Source organism: Rissa tridactyla, chromosome 14 (assembly GCF_028500815.1).
Source record: "Rissa tridactyla isolate bRisTri1 chromosome 14, bRisTri1.patW.cur.20221130, whole genome shotgun sequence".
NCBI classification, from domain to species: domain Eukaryota; kingdom Metazoa; phylum Chordata; class Aves; order Charadriiformes; family Laridae; genus Rissa; species Rissa tridactyla.
This window is the reverse complement of record NC_071479.1, coordinates 12,509,120-12,528,388: the sequence shown is the minus strand read 5'-3', so window position 1 is coordinate 12,528,388 and position 19,269 is coordinate 12,509,120. Positions and strand designations below refer to the sequence as shown.

The window sequence follows — 19,269 nt, the reverse complement described above, 5'->3', positions numbered from 1 at the left end:
CTCACTCTGAAACCCTAACAAAATAACAGACATCATCCATGCATGGCTTTAACTAAACACCCACACGGGCTCAAACACTCAAAAGCTGCAGTGGTGCATTTACGACTAAATCATGCTGCTGCTGCGCGTCCCCCCCGACTCCCCCTTTTTCATATTAAAACATAATGGCCCTCGAAGGGTGGGCACCTTGCACAGGTCGGGAAGGATTATCAACGCGCTAATTTTTAATGAAGTGGCTCTAAAGTGTTAACCCCACCGCAGCCCGTGGGTGGAAGGCACGAGTGGGTGAATTTACGGGCAGATGAGTCTGGGTTTGCTGGGTGAGCGCTGGGTGGCCCCGGTGGCCGGGTGAGTGGTGGCCGGGCGAGTGGTGGCTGGGCGAGTGGTGTCCGGGTGAATGGTGGCCGGGTGAGTGGTGGCCGGGTGAGTGGTGGCCAGGCGAGTGGTGGCCGTGCGAGTGGTGGCCAGGTGAGTGGTGGCTGTGGGAGTCATGGCCGGGCGAGTGGTGACCAGGTGAATGGTGGCCGCATGAGTGGTGGCTGTGGAAGTGGTGGCCAGGTGAGTGGTAGCTGTGGGTGTGGTGGCTGGGTGAGTGGTGGCCGCGTGAGTGGTGGCAAGGTGAGTGGTGGCCAGGTGAGTGGTGGCTGTGGGAGTGGTGGCCATGTGAGTGGTGGCTGTGGGAGTGGTGGCCACGTGAGTGGTGGCCGGGCGAGTGGTGGCCAGGTGAATGGTGGCCAGGTGAGTGGTGGCTGTGGGAGGGGTGGCTGGGTGAGTGGTGGCTGTGGGAGTGGTGGCCAGGCGAGTGGTGGCCAGGTGAGTGGTGGCCGCATGAGTGGTGGCTGGGCAAGTGGTGGCTGGGTGAGCGGTGGCCAGGTGAGTGGTGGCTGTGGGAGTGGTGGCTGGGCTAGTGGTGGCCGGGTGAGTGGTGTCCAGGTGAGTGGTGGCTGTGGGAGTGGTGGCTGGGTGAGTGGTGGCCGGGTGAGTGGTGGCTGTGGGAGTGGTGGCCGGGTGAATGGTGGCCGGGCGAGTGGTGACTGTGGAAGTGGTGGCCAGGTGAGTGGTGGCCGGGCAAGCCGAGCTGGGCCCAGGCCAGGTTCCAACGGGATTGGGTAAGATGGTGTGTGAGGAAGAGGAAAGATGAAGTGCTGCTGGGATTAGTGGCAAGGCTAAGAAAAAGAGTGATCAGTTATTACAAAAGAAGGTTATTTGGAATTTTTCTCTTTTACTTTTCACCTAGTTATCTGAGAACTTGCATTCAGCTGCTCTTTTGTATCTATTATCATTCATCACACCGGTATTATTCATCGTACCATTATTCATCACACCAGTATTTCTGAACCGAATGTTGAAGAATGTTTCATTTTAAAAGCAGTAACTTTTTTGATATCTGGTTCTATTTAATTCGCAATCATTTACTTACGAAACCATGACTCAGAATATTGTGAATGAAAATCTTCTACTGCATCAACAGTTTAAACGTGGAGAACGAATTTAAAAATCTGAATTTCTCCAAAACTCTCCTTGTATATTTAGTGCAGCTCCTCTTACATTCTCACAAAGCCAAATGAAAAATGTTAAACTGAAAAGGAAACATCTTTTCAATCACCTTCTGCGCTCTACAGTTCCTAAATGGCTCATTTCCAAATGCTGGATTTCTTGCTTAGTATCGCCTCTCACTTCATATTTCAGGTCACAAAAAGCTACTTCAACTGTGAAAAGCTCTACCTCATCCAACCACACTCTGAAGCCCTGCATTTATGAAATATATTAAGTAGCAAGCTGATTACTGGTCGAGCCAAGAGAGCGACAGTATTCCCATTATCCACTAACCCCCGGGAAACACCAGCCAAATTAAAAATGCCACATTTACAATTCATAAAATAATATTTTTCTCTCATCTCTGCTTGTTCTGAAATCTTGAACTCTCCAAACACTGGCTGTTCTCAGCTACTGCCGTTCCTTTGGAAAAAGAAAAGTCTCTTTTTACAACAGAACAGAAGAAAATCCAGATCCCTGCTCCCCACAAAATTAGCAACCAACGGTCAAATTCAGCCCACGTGTGTGTGCACGCATATATACACACTCTGCTCTTGGCCTGACTCCCACAGAAATTTATACACACACAGGAAAAAAACTTTCGAATGCAACCCAGTGTGTAACCAAATACACTGTAAATCTGGACGGTAATTAATGCAGTGAACAAGCCAGAATGATACAGGAAATGAGAGCCGTTAGGAAAGCAGTGTTTCACTTCAGATACAGCCAATAATTCAACTTGTTAAAAAGCTTTCTAAACCTCAATCAACAAAACAAGCCCTTTTCTTATGTGACTTTTTCCTACCTTACCTCCCTGTAACTGAAATCAGATCTCACCGTTTTTTCCGTACAGGGACGCATGAAAACCATCTCCCCACTCAATTTTCAGCGACTCCCCATGCTGCCGGCACGCCACTGTGCGAGCACGGCTCAGTAGGAAACAACCTTCCCCCTGCCCAGCCCCTGGAAGGGAACGCACCCATACCGTAGGCATCCCTCTGGGGTGCCCTGGGCGCTGCCGACCCCGCTGCCGGGCAGCCAGGCCGGCCGGCGGCACGGACCAGGGCCCAACTGCTGGGGCAGGAGAAGGTCGACCATGGGAAGGGCAACCACCCGTCTGCTGGCATGACCTGACCAAAAGGTTTTGCTCTCCCTTCAGTTTGTGCGTAAGAAAGAGTTCAGTTCTCCAGAGTGGGGATTGAACAAGGGAAGAAGAAACAACAACGCAATGTTATGCTTGTGCCTGGTCCCACCAGACTGGGGGAGTTCACGGTGGATCTCGAGCTATTGTACCTAGCTACCCTCCAGCTAGGACAGAAGATGTAAATGTGAAGGTCCACGTCATTTTGGCTCCTGAAGGAAATGAACAATTAATCTTTTCTTTCTCCTGCGGAACCTCTCTGGGGGGACAGGCCTCCCCAGGGTTCTCCTGGCACCTCTCAAGAGTGAAAAATGAGTGTCTCTGGCATGGGTAAGGAAGCAGTAACAGTACTGTTTTGTTCCCACTGCAATACCAGATAGGTTCCTGCTCACCCACATCCGAGAAGGAACCAGAGAAGTATCAGGAAACTAATGCCAGGATATCCGAGGAAAAAGGACAGGACCTTAGAAGGAGTGTCATAAGCCTTCCAGAGCAAATCTGGAGAGCAGACGATTGCTCAACACAAAAGGGAGAGGAAGAAATACAAGGGAAGGAAGAACAAAGCAAAGCGACTGAAAACCAAATGGTCACAACTGAACCACAAGCGCATCTGGGCTCAACTCAGAGGACAAGAACAGGGAAATTCTGGAGCGACCACCAGACACTGCAGTAAGAGCAAGAAGCAGCAGTTACTAAAATACACGTATTACACCAGTGACAGAACAGCGCCTGAAAAAGCACGGCCTGGTCACCCAGGCCAGGAAAAAACCGTCATATGTCACACCAAGAACACACAGAATTTCCACTTCCAAAGAGCAGTTAAATTCTGCAGAGACTCCTACATACTGAAGAGATATCCAGCTACTAGCTGGAGAGGAGAAGGCTCCGGGGAGACCTCAGAGCCCCTTCCAGCACCTGAAGGGGGCCTACAGGGAAGCTGGGGAGGGGCTGTTTGCAAGGGCAGGTAGCAACAGGACGAGGGGCAATGGTTTAAACTGGAGCAGGGCAGGGTTAGATTAGCCATGAGGAAGAAGTTCTTTACACTGAGGGTGGTGAGACACTGGCCCAGGTTGCCCAGAGAGGGGGTGGAGGCCCCATCCCTGGAGACATTCAAGGCCAGGCTGGATGAGGCTCTGAGCGACCTGATCTAGTTGAAGATGTCCCTGCTGACTGCAGGGGGGTTGGACTAGATGCCCTTTAGAGGTCCCTTCCAACCCAACACGTTCTATGATTCTGTTAGCAAGGGTCATTCCATGAGCAAAAACAAACAAAACAAGGATGAGGCCATGTAAAACAGCATAAGGAAAGTGCTGCAAGTAGGAGAGCATCAGCTCTCTCTGCTCCCAGCTGCATGCAACCAAGGATGGCCAGGTCCACCACGCTGGAGCAGCTGAGATGTGTCCCGGGCAGCTGATCCCATTCAGCTCCTAAACCAAGCTCAAAGAGAAAGTCCTCAGTCTGACCCTGATCCTTCACAGCTCCAAAAAAGGGGCTGCAGACCATAAAATATCTGGCAAAGCTTCACCAAAGGAAGGTTATAGCACTTGGGTGGAGATCTCAAAAAGACACATCTGCACCCGCTCCATCAGGACACAAACGACCTCAATTTCTTCATCTGTCAGTTTCTCCAAATAGTGTGTTCCTGTTTTAAAAGGTTTGACATTAGTATATTTCCTTTCAACATTTTTCATTCTGCAAATATATTTCCTCTGCCCTGAATCTGGTACCAAAATTGGAGGAGATGGTAAATCAGATGTTTTCCAGTTCTCAATATCTGTGGTTACATTTCAAAACCATATAAACCACAAGGCTTATATTTTTGAGTTAGAAAAGTGCCTTTGAGGAAAGCCATAAACTACTTTCTGTTCATTCTCTCCTTCGCCTTTGTGCATACATCACTCGGAACCCGCTGTGATCACAACAAAAGCGGTGCCCGCGGGCTGGTGAGGTAAAGCCGTGGTTTTGCTATTGCGTCCTTGCAAAATTCTGCCGCGTTATTCAGCGGTTCTGCCGAAACGCCCCGGCAAGAGAAACCCGCGTTCTGCCGGGGGCTCCTGGTGTGTCTCTCTCGCGTGGGGAAAGGGAGACATCCGACCCCGTAGCGGGAATTCATCAATGAAAAAAATCTCTCGACACTTTTTCTTTGTGTCAAAAGCCATTAAACGCCCCACGGCCCGAGACCTGGAAGAATTAACAGTCAACTCATTAAAAGATACGGAATGCAAAAAAATAAAAAGCAGCCCCCAAAAAAGGAGGCTAAAGGGACTGAAAGGCAGGATCACCCCCACCAAACAGTCAATCACGGCTGAAATTCATGGACGGAAAAGGTCGAGAATAAAATGCTCATGGTTACGTCTTCTTTAGGCAGACCGCTTATACCTCCGCCTTGCAAATTAACAGGATTTTACTAAATGTTTAATGGAATAAATAACAAATCCAACCCACCCAGTAAACAATCAGTGCATTTTCCCTACGATCTATCGTTTGTGCGCTTTCCGCCGCAGTAAATCCCTGAAATCTGTCCTCTGCGGGAACTCCTGCTAGTCTCAACAAGCCTTTGAGATATTTTTCTGAAAGGAAAAGAAAGGTTCTAGGTACTTCGATGCCACCGTACGTGCAGCTAGCCCGTTTGCACTTCAAAACTAATATATATATATATATATATATGTATAGGCAATGCACAAACTGGGGGGGGCGTGCGGGGGAGCAGAGTTATCCATCCAACTCCTGTTCCAGCAGCAGGATGGGTACACCCACTGCTGCACAATTGCCATTACAACGGAAAACCAAGACGTAGTTTGCTATCTGGATTGGGAATTAATCAAAGCCTCTTACCAAAACCTACTTTGTCTCAATTTTTTTTCAGAAAAGCGTCTGTAGTTCACACCAACCGTGAGCAAACTTTCTAGAACGGAAAGCTGAGACGGAACAGAAATGAAGCCACCTCGATGATGCAAAGAAGGAAGGGATACATTTTCTAGGGGCAGATTTTGAATCTCTAATTAAACAAGCTGATTTAATTAAAGAGATACAGAATTCCTCCCGAGAAAGCCACAGATTTTTACGCCTCAGAGCTTTTCTCGCTGTGACTACTTTTAATGAGCACACGCAACACAAATAAACCTTCCAACCTTGTTTACGTATTTTTGAGCTCGAGAAAATGATTCCACCTGGAGTTTCTCCTACCCAGTGAAATGAAATTTAAAAGACAAACAATTTTAGAATATACAGGTATTATGCAATAAATACAATGAGTTGTAATAAAAAAAAAAAAGAGAGAAACGATACAATAAAGAAACAAAAGGTAAAGTACTATATTATTTTAAAATGAGTGGAAAGAGCAGAAAAAGCACGTATGCGTGAATATTTGGCAGGGCATGGCAGTGCCTTTTCCTTTTGCTTTGTAGGTGGCTTTTTCAGTAATTGGTTCTTACTTGGATTTATCCCGGGGTGTGGGGAGAGGTGCCTGACACGCTGCAGAACCACGGAGCGGTAAAGCCGCCCCACGTACTAGAACGAACGGTCACCGACCAAACCAGATACGATACAGATGAACCCATTTATCCGAAAAGCAGCGAGGATCCCGCGATTGCAGCAGCGTTTGCTCCTGCCACAACATCCCTCCCGCTGAAGGCGCGTTCAAGAGACGCTTAACGCCCTGGCAGCAATCCGAGCGGGAGACGAGGCCAGCAGCAAACCTGGGAAGGAAATGGGGAAATCTCACTGAAAACAGTGAGAAATTCAGAGGCCAAGACACCCCCCGCCGCCCCAGAGCATCCCTAAGCAGCGCGACCCCCAGAGCTGGGAACTTTGGGCAACTTCTTGCTTATTGCTGTTTCTTTTGGAGTAACTGTTGTGTTTCCATCGTAGCTGCATCCAGTTAAAATATAACCTTGCAGCAAGGCTAATGGGACTCTCTTCCTGGGTTTCCGAGGGAGGGAAGAGTGAGGGGTAATTAGTGCACCAGAAGGCAAAAGCCAGAGGCAGGACGGGGTTTTTTTAGCCGCTCAGAACTCATTAGAAGCAAAACCCTGAGAAGTGGGTTTGTCGGTATCGCTCCATCCCCCTTACACCAACCCATTCTCCATTTCTTATTGAGAACACGTGTTCCAAATGATATTTAATGGCATTGCCGTAATTTGCCTGTATTTTTCCGAACGGTGCCGAGGATCGTATTTCCTACTTCACCCGCAATGAAATGCAACCTCTGCTTGCGTTGTGTCCGCACCGACACACGAGTACAGCCCGGACAGGCACCGCTTTCTGCAAACCCAAGCTCAGTTTTTGCCTGTTCTCATTCAATTCACTTGCTGAATACAAAAGTCACAAAGCGTTTTGCTTAATAGACATGGCACTGCACCAAATAAATTATAACTGGGAGTGAAGAGGGATTTACATAAAGAGAGGCATTTATAAAAATGCTGTTTTCCCCATAAAGAATCAAAACCCAAACAACTTAGCAAGCAGCCAAGAAGGCAGAACTCCGAACTACTGGGAAACCCTGGTGAGAAGACCAGTACCAACGCGAGTGCTTTAGCAGCCCTTTGGCAAACGCCGTGTTTACCCTGTGTCCCAGAATCACAGAAGGTGTTGGGTGGGAAGGGACCTCTAAAGGCCATCTAGTCCAACCCCCCTGCAGTCAGCAGGGACATCTTCAACTAGATCAGGTCGCTCAGAGCCTCATCCAGCCTGGCCTTGAATGTCTCCAGGGATGGGGCCTCCACCCCCTCTCTGGGCAACCTGGGCCAGTGTCTCACCACCCTCAGTGTAAAGAACTTCTTCCTCATGGCTAATCTAACCCTGCCCTGCTCCAGTTTAAACCATTGCCCCCCGTCCTATCGCTACATGCCCTTGCAAACAGCCCCTCCCCAGCTTTCCTGGAGCCCATTTAGGGACTGGAAGGGGCTCTGAGGTCTCCCCGGAGCCTTCTCTTCTCCAGGCTGATCAGGTCTGCAAGTTCCCTGAACCGAGGGGGTTTATGGCTCTTGGATACTTTGTCATTACCAGTTAAATTGTCTTAAAGGGAGACTGATTTTTTCAGGAATATCACTCCCATTCCAAGAATGCCATGCCCAGGATGAACTTCCAGCGCATCCTTCTCCATCCCCGCACGTCACTTTTAAGCAGAAACTCGCACCGTCTTGGGGATGGGGAGGGTTTTCATTCCCAAGAGTGTCCGCTCCCATCGCAGATGCACCTGCACCGAGGTGGTCTGAGCTCTTCAGTACTTTCTCATGGCGGAGTCTGTGTCTTAGGGAGAACAGATATTTCCAGGAATGATAACAGTTCCCTTCCAAGAACACTATGACTAAGGAGTAACCACTGGGTGACTCATCCCAGTTTCCACGGACTGCCGTGATGAGACTCCCACTCAGACCAGCAGCAGCCCAGAGGTATTCGCTCGCAGGGAGACGTCTCCTGTCCCAGCGTCTGCAGACAGGCAGAGGAATGCTGCCGGAAGAGCCTGATCAATTTAAATGTTAATTACATCCCACCGCTGAATCCTCCAGTGCAAAATTTACAAGAGGATCAGATGTCACAGAACTATTTCATTTCAGAAGCAATAAATTGCTCTGCTTTAGCACAATTTCTCGGGCTGCAAAATTCTCTCACCATGCCCAGCGACTGCTCCTTAACGGCGTCTCCCGCAAAAGACAAATATGCCTTTTAAACGTATAACTATGTGGGTTTAGCTGAATTCAAACAACAAGGAAACAAAGCAACAAGACGGAGAGGGTCCTTCTTTATAAGGTATGTCTGGCTCGCTCCAGCCTTTGGCTCGGTTTCCAATTTTAGCTGCAGCTTTCTAATCGGCAGAGCTTTGAACTCCACCGCACAGAACCCTTCAGATCTCCGAAGGGAAGTAACCACACGCAGCTACCACAGCCTTAAAAACTCCACACACCACACACCTCCCCTGTAATTTTAACATTAAAGATTTCGCCTTTTGGGAGGTCTGTGAGGCTAGGTTCACCGAAGGAAAAGCATTCATTACTTGTTCCTCCAGTTCTTCGTTCGCACATTCCGATTCACCTCCTGCACTAAGAGCCAGTGGAATACCTGCAGCAGACAGGAGGGGAAAAAAGGAGGAAAACCCCCCCCCAAATCAGGAAGTTCCTCACTTGTAATCACCTGATTATGAACATCAGCTCATTTTCGGTAGCCAAAATCCTCATTTAACATGAATGGTTCCTTATTTCTCCCTTTGTCGACCACCTGGGACCGCTCTGACACATCTCTTCCAGCCCTGCCATGCCCGTAGATGACAGCCATCTGTCCCTGCTCCAGAGGAGAGCAGAGCCGGAGGCCGTGCCTGGGCTTCCCTGCAGGCTCTCCACAGCAGACGAAGTACTCACAGCTGGACTCGTTACTGTGGCAGAGGTGTTCACATCACCTAACGCACCGCCACGGTGTGGTCCCAACAGCAATTCCAACGGCAGAACCAGATGATGTTTCGGTTCACAGGGCAGACAAAAACCCCAGCTGAAGCCAAGACAATTCCCACCACCCCAGCTCTCTCCCTGTGTTAGGAGCCGGGGAAAGCTGCCTTTCCATCCAAAGGAGACAGCTGTTCCATCAGCAGGAAATGTTTTGCTACACTTTAGGGGGAGGTCAGTATCTAGAAGCTTATCTTCTGGTGGTTCTTCACCATCGTTCAGACAGACCTGATTTAATGCAAACACGTAGTTCAATGATGTGCCTTGCCTGTGGGATAGCAAGGTACAGGCCAGCAATTCCGGAATTGGAGTCTCTGGTTTGGATCTAGTGTATTAACGTGACAGCACGCAATACTATAGCACAGCTCTACTAACTGTATTTTCTCTCATAACCTTGCAAAAGCTTATCACAAAGCATTCGGCAATGCACCCAATGCTGATTTCGTGTTCCTCATTTGATTCTTCTAGAGAAAAGCTGGAATTCCTCAGATGCCGTTAGCTGAGCCCATCCCTTCCTGGGATCCCTATGTTAAGCCATATCTTGGTCTACGCTGCCGACTACATCGCTATTGAAAAGCCAAAATTTAGAGATGGAACAGAAATATGGCTGGAGAGCGAGCTGCAGAGGCAGAACACGGAGAAACTGCCACGCTGGAGAGGGGAAGGCAGATGAAGAACAGCGGGCAGAGTAAAAGTGCACTGGGAGCAACACAAGCTAGAAAAAGAATCCGGTCTTTCTCAATGGCAGTAAAAGTCATTCTTTAACTAAGGGCAAAAGAGATCCCTTCCATTCTGAGAAATTTGAGTTATGAAAACATAATAGGAAACCTCACAATTTCGCTAAGACATGCCCTGTTTCTCAGTGAGTCAGAAGTTCACATTCTTCTAATGCAACCTCCCAACTGAAAACAATCCCCACACTTCAAGCAAAAGAATAATAAAGCACACATATGCTTCTTATAAAACAATCCTTACAAATAACCATGGCTTTTGTTTTCATAATGGCTAAAATTCATCATTTCCCCCCCAAAAAACACAGATCAAACAAAATGCACTCTCATTAAAGACAAGGCTCGCTTGTCTGAGCAGAACACTCAATAACATTTTCCTCTTATTTTCTTAGTGCTTTTTGTCAATGAAGACTGAGGAGAGCCGCTCGCCAGGCCCCGCGGCGGGAGGCGGGCAGCCCCGCCACCTCCACCCCGCAACCCCAACCAGGGACCTTCCTCTGCCCCGGCCACGGCACCCTGCGGGCATCGCGCTCCTCTGCCGCCCCGGGCACGCAGACGCCTGAGCGTCACCACCAGCCAGCACCGCCCACGGCACGCCAGCAGATGCCCTTCAGATCTGTCGCCAACTTAAGACATAAAAATGAAACCTAAGGAAGGAGTTACCCGGCTTAGGGAACATCCCCCCACAGCGCCCAAGATGTCCCGCTCTCAGGGAGCGGAAACGTCCCCTCCCCTCGCGCAGCGGCAAAGGAGAGCAGCTCACCCCGTCGATGCGAACACGCAGAGTCACCACCTCAGACAAACCGGAGTCATTCGGGGACACCTTCAGCACACCCCGGCTTGACAAGGAGAAGTGCACCCATTTTTGCATAAGTGGCAATTCTAAAAATAATACTAAGAAGTTGCTTCCTAGGTAGGTAATGAAATCCAAATTAATAAAAGCCAAAAAACATAACGATCATTAGCCTTTTGCGAGAAATTGGTGACACTTTTAATGGTTTCCTCATCTGTTTGATGGGCTATAACCTCATTACCGAGGGTTATTGAGCACCAAGATGCCAAGGCAATCCCTGGCACGGGAGCACTCAGGGACTGATGGGTGTCGGGGCACGCACCGAGGGGAGGACACCCGTGCACCCCCTCATCCCCTTCTGATTTTCTACACCTTCTCCCTCTATCTCCACTGCCAGGCACAGCCAGGGGGGTGACTGAAGGCACTGAGCTCGGTGGATCCCCGTCCTGCCGAAACCACGGCTTGTGCTCTTGTGTTCAAACCTATTTGTGCAAAAAACACAGTTTCATCATAAAATATTTATTTTCCTCCAAATATTCAGCCAAGCTATTTCTACTAACTTTAGCCAACGGCTCCATGCGTTTTTTTCAGTGATAAAGAGAAATGGGTTTGGTGCCATATAGCGTCTCAGGGTTGAGAAAGGGTGAGGAGCTCCCAGAGCTCCCTGCCATGGAAGGGGCCATTCCTCACCACCTGCCGAGCGATGGGGCTCTCACCGTGCCACCACGAGCCCAGAGCAGCAGGATCCGTCACAGCCAGGGCACAAGGCAACCAGTAACAGGTTGGAGAGCAGCTGGAGAGCAGCTCTGTGGAAAGAGACCTGGGAGTCCTGGGGGACAACGGAATGACCATGAGCCAGCCATGGGCCCTTGTGGCCAAGAAGGCCAATGGCATCCTGGGGGGCATCAAGAAGAGTGTGGCCAGCAGGAGGAGGGAGGTCATCCTCCCCCTCTGCTCTGCCCTGGGGAGGCCACGTCTGGAGCACTGGGTCCAGTTCTGGGCTCCCCGGTTCCAGAAGGCCAGGGAACTGCTGGAGAGGGGACAGCAAAGGGCCACCAAGATGCTGAGGGGACTGGAACACCTCTCTGATGAAGAAAGGCTGAGGGACTTGGGGCTCTTCAGTCTGGAAAAAAGACGGCTGAGGGGGGATCTTATCAACGCTGATAAATACTGAAAGGGGGGGTGTCAGGAGGATGGGGCCAGGCTCTTTTCAGTGGTGCCCGGGGACAGGACAAGGGGTAACGGGCACAACTTGAGCATGGGAAGTTCCACCTCAACATGAGGAGGAACTTCTTTGCTGTGAGGGTGGCAGAGCCCTGGCACAGGCTGCCCAGAGAGGTGGGGGAGTCTCCGTCTCTGGAGACATTCCAACCCCGCCTGGACGCGTTCCTGTGCCCCCTGCTCTGGGTGACCCTGCTCTGGCCGGGGGTGGGACTGGGTGATCTCCAGAGGTCCCTGCCAACCCCTGCCATCCTGTGATTCTGGGATTCTGTGATTCTGTCCCTACACTGAGTTCATGGCATTTTCACGGAAATGGAAATTCAGGAGCTTAAACCCAACACGTAAAACAGCACTCCAGAAAACTAACAATTCCTTCTTGCAAGCTTATCACTCCTGCAAAGCTGAAGAAAACTAATATTGTCCAGGATAAAAGGGGGAACATCTTACACATGTCCTTGTTTTCTGGCTACTTAGTACCGAGAGCATCAGGAACAGCAGCAGCAGCAGGTCTGGCGGACTGAACTGCAGCTTGGGAAAGAGGAATCACATGCAGAGTACTATCACAAAGCTAAAAAGATATGTATTTTTTCCCTTCCAGACATCTCTGGAAATCCCCAAGTTCTAAACCTAAGAACCTTTAACTGTCTCTCCTAAGCAGTTTTCCCCCAACTGTTAATACTAAAAAGCCACAATACATGTTTTGAAGTCATCCAACTTTCTTTTTAGAACAGTAACAATAGTTTGATTCTTGTTTAAACGCCATTCCCACATTTTTTTCTGCCAGTTCCTCACTGCTGTGTACTTAAGAAGAATCAGCAGATGCTGAATGGGGGCCAGAACCTCTCCCTCTCTGAGGCCGAAGCGCAGGGTGGCGGAACTGAACCCTGCGGGGACGGACCAGCCGCCCTGGCCCTTTCCAGAACCCAAAGCGCTGCAGCTCCTTCCCCATCAGCCCGGGCACAGGCACCGAGGGCGTCCTGCTTCTCCCAGCTCCGAAGGGTTTGCGTTTCGGTTATCTACACAGCTCATAACTGGCAATGCTCATTCAGGTGCTCTGTATCAGACACTGAATTTGTTTTCATCTGTGGCTGGATAACGCAAGAGCCCCAAGAAATCTGTAGGTTACACCTGAGAAAGACAACGTGAGCCTGGAGAACACTTCAGCTTTTCTGCCAGCATTTCAGAAGCGTATTAAAGTAACCTTCTCAGTAAAGCCGACATTCACTTTTTTGTTGTTTGTTTACTTGCCGAGACCATTCCGATCACTGAAGATAGGTCATCAGGTTCAAGGAAACTTTGTTCTCTAAGTATCCAAATGAGAACTAAACTGTTTTTAAAAACAGGAGTTGAAATAGAAATTTTTACGTGTTGAGACCTGATGTTAGCAAAGTATTTAGACTGTGTTTTAAGCACACGTTAAAATGCACAGCTAAAAACATTTGGCCCACTTTCAGTTCCCCAACACAAAGGCTCTGACCTTCAGCTGCAGAAATCCGGGTATTTTAACCTGTCCCAAGTGACACCACCTAATTTCAGCCAAAGCTTTAAATGTAAATACCTCCTTGAAGGAAGAGCTCCATGGATGAAATTCTCACCCAAGGAAGCCGACACAAAACTTTCCATACACATCGACCAAGGAACATCACTGGGCTTGGGTCCACATCCTAACTTTTTTATGCAGTTTTTCATTAATGCTTGATTTCTCCTTAAATTAAGGAAAGTTTCACCTGAGTTAGGGTTCACAAGAGCTTTCTATCAAGTTGTACCATGAAATGCTTTTAACATAACATTCGAAAGACATCCAAACCTTGTGTCACGTAGCAGTGAGGATGGCAACATCTTCCTGCCCTGTGTTGTGAGGACTCCAGCTCATTTAGCAAAGCAAATATAGGTGCACTGAGCTTCTCACGGGAGCGTAGGGCTGCGGATGGGGAAACTCTGCTGGAAACTCTCAGAGAACACTGCTGGAAAACACTGACCAGTTCTGCTTGAGAGAGGAAGATCTACTGCTTTTGTAGATCTTCATACACCGACCGATTTTCTACTGGTAGAAAATGAGGGGGAGAAACCAAGGCTGCAGCAGCTCCACGTCTTCTGGCGCTGTCTCTCTCCGGAGTGGGGTCATCGTAACAGCTCCAGTCCTCCCCTTAGCACACAGATGGCCTGGCAAGAGCTAGAGCCGTCAGCCGAGCCAAAACTCCAATTAATGGTGGGTACTAGAGACAAGATCAGCATCTCGCAATTACAACCGAAACTAACTTTTCCAGCAAGGCAAAAGCCCACAAGTTTTATTGCCCAATGCTTAACAAAGGCGGAATCGAAGAAGGGAGGCACAATTATGGGAACAAGGCTAAGGAACTTAAGAGCACATTACATTTTGCCACTTATTGCTTTTATTAAGCATTTACTTTGAAATTCACAGCTTTCCAGTACCTGTGTGAGAGCTCCTCTTCATATGCTCTACCCAACACATGTTAAAACTTGTGCGAATCTTTCCCATCAGTTAAAAAACAAAACCCCCAAAAAGTCCATGTCTGCAGCACATATTAGTGTCGTCTCCCCCGGCCCATGGGTATTTTTAGCCTTAACAGATCTGCTGAGAGGAAAGCTACCGACAACCGAAAGGAATGCCTTTTCAGATTTTATCTCTGACAATTCTTTGTGAATGTAGGTATGTCGGAATTACGTGTGAACGCTGCTTTTTTCTCTTGACTTCTACATCTTCATTCTGAGCACTCTGAGGCAGGACAGAAGGAAGACACACTGGCCAGCCCCAGCGGTATCTCACCTCTCACTCTCAGAAGCCCAAGGCCGGTGCCCTGCATCAGGCAGCGCCGTGGACGGTAAGTCACCACTCGCCTTCCTGAAGCCCCTTGCTGGGAAATTCCCTTTTCCCTCTGCTGCTCTTGGCCGTTCCTCCAAGGCACAGGTAACAGCAAGTAAGCAACCATCACCGCTCCAGCCCAGCAAATCCCGGGCACTGCTGGCTTATTTTCTGCCCCTCAGGCTGTGTTTTCAAGAGATGATGCTCTGACACCATCTTTCCTCCTTTTCTCCATCCTCGTCCTCCTCCCCAGCGCAGGGAGACAGGCTACGAGCCACAGCCGCGCAGGACGGGCAGATGTAGGCACCCGTGACCCACACTCTCGTTGGGCAGCATAATGAACCAAACTCATTGGCTTTAAATGCTAATTGGAGGAAATATCATAGCATTCTTCTAATCAAAAATAAGGCTTGTGAAGTAGCTTTTTGGCTTCCCTTCAGTTTACCTATAATGTAATTAAAAGACTCAAGTAAACAAAGTGCAGAAGACCCATCTGTCCAGGCTGAATGAAGCTTTCCACAGCCGAAATACTTTGCTTATGTTGAAGAAAATAATGGTAAAATTCCTACAGCAACAAATTCCTTCTTCTTCCTATAGCTAATTACATCTCAGAGTGTTCTCTTAAAACTCTGTCTCCAGTACCGATACTCAATATTGCCAGAGAAAGCAAGAATCTTCAAATGACATGTTCTTCATCTGGAGCACTGGGTCCAGTTCTGGGCTCCCCAGTTCAAGGACAGGGAACGGCTGGAGAGGGGACAGCAAAGGGCTACCAAGATGCTGAGGGGACTGGAACACCTCTCTGATGGAGAAAGGCTGAGGGACTTGGGGCTCTTCAGTCTGGAAAAGACATCTGAGGGGGGATCTTATCAACGCTGATAAATACTGAAAGGGGGGGTGTCAGGAGGATGGGGCCAGGCTCTGCTCAGTGGTGCCTGGAGACAGGACAAGGGGTAACGGGCACAAACTTGATCATGGGAAGTTCCACCTCAACATGAGGAGGAACTTCTTTGCTGTGAGGGTGGCAGAGCCCTGGCACAGGCTGCCCAGAGAGGTGGGGGAGTCTCTGTCTCTGGAGACATTCCAACCCCGCCTGGAGGCGTTCCTGTGCCACCTGCTCTGGGTGACCCTGCTCTGGCAGGGGGTGGGACTGGGTGATCTCCAGAGGGCCCTGCCAACCCCCTCCAGTCTGGGATTCTGTGATTCATGCGTGTCTCTGCTCCTGTTGCTGCTTTTGAAAATCCCATCCTGAGGTGCCAGGAACAGTTCCGATTACTCCAAAGTGTGCCCCAAATGCTGAACGTGCTCCCTCCACGCACAAAGCTCCCCAGGACACCTCTAAGTGATTGCAAAGTAGCCAAATGCTTTTCCACGAGCCGGCTGGCTCGAACCATTCTTCTCTGGGACACATTATGACTCCACACGCAGGCTCAGGCGAAAGCTTGCCCAGGGCTTCACACCGCGCTACCACCGACTCACCAGCTTGCCTTCGATTTTTCAGCGTTTCTAGTACTAGATACGAGGCTGCATAAAAGATATCACTGCTACTTAAGATCAAAGCAGCGACGGCTATTCACGTGCAAAATTTACAGGTGCACCCTCTTAGATAAAATAAAAATAACACCCGAACCTTTGAGAGGTGCTACACGTGGCTTGCGAAGTTGCAGCTCTTGGGAGGTTAAGTAGAAAAGAGAGGATACCTGTCAGCCCAGCACCAACGTGTCTGAAGAGATTTGCTGGTTTCTATGGCAATGGGGAGGGTAAGGTGCTGCCTGGTTACAATTCTGACTGACGCACATCTCAAACAATCGTTCTCTTCCTGTTCGTATGACATAAGAAAAACAGGATGCTGAGAGGTGTTTATCTGAATGAACAAGATAAGCAGCCTCGCTGACGTTTCTAAAACTGTAGGATTTAACTAACAAGATGTTATAGATTTTCGGGGGGGGGGGGAGGGAATAAAAAATCCAACTGCTGCGCTGCTGAATGTGATTAAATTATGCATGGAAAGATCCTTTCCCTCCGAACCCGCAGGAAACAGTTGAGGAGTTGTTATATGAGCCATGAATACCAATGGAAAGTCTTTTTAGTGCGAGATACCGAGTTACACTGCTGAATCAAAACTGAGAAAAACAGCTTAGTGGGCAATACCCTGCCGTCCCCCCGAACTGTGTTCAGTCCCGGGACGCTGATGGGGTGGGCGACAGAGCGTCGGGGTGCTGCGATGGTCCTGCTGCTAGAGAAGGAAGCCGGGCTGGGTTATAAAGCGGTTTGTGGCAAGAAGAACTATTTTGCAGGCGTTTCTCGGGCATCGCAGGTCTCCGCAGTGTTTTAAATGTCCATCAGTGCCTGAGAGGGAACCTCCTCACTCCACATCGCGATTTCATCAATGAGGGAACTTGCAACAGGCCCAAATCATGCAGCAGAGTACGGTGCTGCAATCACTGCTGCCCACTAATTAAGACGAGCTGGTGGAGCCCAGCAGCACACTGCAGTTTAAAGCAGAAAACCAGCTCGTGCCCTAAAAGCACAACCACATCATCCCAGGGGAGGTTCTGGAGCAGGGGAAAGGTACTGCTCTTCACAGCCATGCTCTTGTCGTCCGCACGCAGGGGCAACGCAGCCAGGTAATGATAACGAACCATTAAACAGACGGCGTGTGACCCGGTGGCAAGTCGCATTCGCTTTAACACATCGCTCCTTCTCATTTGGAAAAGAGAGCTCGCCAGAGGCAGGGAGAAAGGACGAGGTGTGCTTAGAGACAGGTACGCCCGAAAGAGCTAAAAGCAGCACGGCTTGGGGAGTTAACTGCCAGCAGCTGCCTTGCCGCGGCAGCAGAAGAACGGGACGTTCAGCAAGGACGCTGGAAGGGACAGGTGAGAGGCTGGAAGCGGGACATCACTCTGTGTTTGAGGAGACATTTGCAGTATATGAACCACTCAGAGCGGAAGGCTTTACGTGGCATCAAAGGAAAATAATGAAGAAGAAGGGGAGCATGCTTCAGCCTGACTTTCCCGAGGGGCGATTCCTGTTCAGGAATTACGGACAACCAGTTAAAGTCTCCTCAGTCTTCGGCCTCACAGGAAAATGAATACTGCTAAATATTTTGGCTGGGGACGTCCAAGAATTAGCTGACAACTGTCAAACAGGGAAGTTCAACAGTCTTTCACATATTTTTTCACAGCTTCACCTATTTAAAATGCACACACAATTTAAAATACAATACTCATTACGGTCTTCTGCATGCCATCACACCCACGGAAGAACCAGACCGTACACCACAGTGCTCCCATCACTCAGAAGTACAACGTGTCATTTTCCCGGCCCATGGCAGGGGGGTTGGAACTAGATGATCTTTAAGGTCCCTTCCAACCCGAACCGTTCTGTGATTCCGTGACTGTACACCGCTGCGCACCGGGCCTGGCACCAAAGCCCTGATATTAACAATACTTCGGTTTATCGTCCATCAGCCACCGCAGAGCTGTTTGAGCACATGGTAAGAATAATAATGATGTAAAAACTCTTAAAATAGAAAATGAGTACAATCAGATATTGAAGTGAAGGGTTAATGAATGTGTGGACTCAGTAATTAAAGCAGCGAGCGGTGGGGCGCAGGAGGAGGTGGGCTGAGCCCGCTCTCCACGGAGAGCCCCGCGCAGCTGCCAGGGATTCCAGCATCAAAGTGCCCGCGCGCTGCCACAACAGAATGGGATCACGCAGTGCGAGAGATGCGACTGAATGCAATACTCACCTTCACCAGCTCCGTGTGCTACCTAGAGCATCCCCTGTCCAGGAGTCGCAATCACAGCTCGCAGCTGGTTCAGAAGGAGCTGCCTTTGGGAGCACCAAAGCAAAGACATTAGGAAGCCTGGAGTGGCTTCCCTGACACTGCAACATCACCAAGTTTGAGACAAAGCTACCCCAACAACTCTGCACGCCCTTGTGACCTGCAGTTATCTAAAATCCTTTGCAAGTGGTTGCCCTCCTCCACCTCCACTTTCTTTATTTCTTTTATTTCTTTGAAATCTCCCCATCAGACTTGCCCGCAGCCAAGGACGTGCTGATCTCTCAAATGCAATCCTTTTACGGTCCCTACTGTGACCACTTCAACGCTTTCTTGCAAATCAACGATGCCACCGAGACATACCCAAAGCAGCAGAGCCGAAGAAGCACTATCGCACAGAGCTGCCAACAGCGGGTCTTACCTTGAAGACAGCAGCCCCCTATGTTTGTGTTTTTCCTTTTCTACATCGAGCAGGTGTTGGTGGCCTTAAAAAGCGGCACCTCAGGCTATATATTAGTTTATAAGGCACGAAGATGCTGCACTTCTTCCCCACACGGGCACTGGGAAGCGCAGCAGTTCACCCACAGTCTCCCAGGAGAACCCCCATGGAAACAAGAACAGGTGCCCGATCCCAGCCTCCCTCATTTTCACATCAGTATGGATCCATCTGCTTTATTTTCACTTCGGTATGGATCCTTCTCTTTTAACAATTGCTTCCAACTTATTCTCGCCTGGTATCAGCAGCTGCGGGAGTCCAGCGCAGCCCCCAGCGAAGCACAGACCCTGCTGGGTGGCCGGAACC

At 49.4% G+C, this 19,269-nt stretch overlaps 1 protein-coding gene across 7 annotated transcripts in view; it reads right to left on the bottom strand.

Moving 5' to 3' along the window:
- EXD3 (exonuclease 3'-5' domain containing 3) overlaps window positions 1-19,269 on the bottom strand; it is a 304,670-nt gene that overhangs the window by 204,732 nt on the left and 80,669 nt on the right. The gene's annotated exons all lie outside the window — the stretch shown is intronic.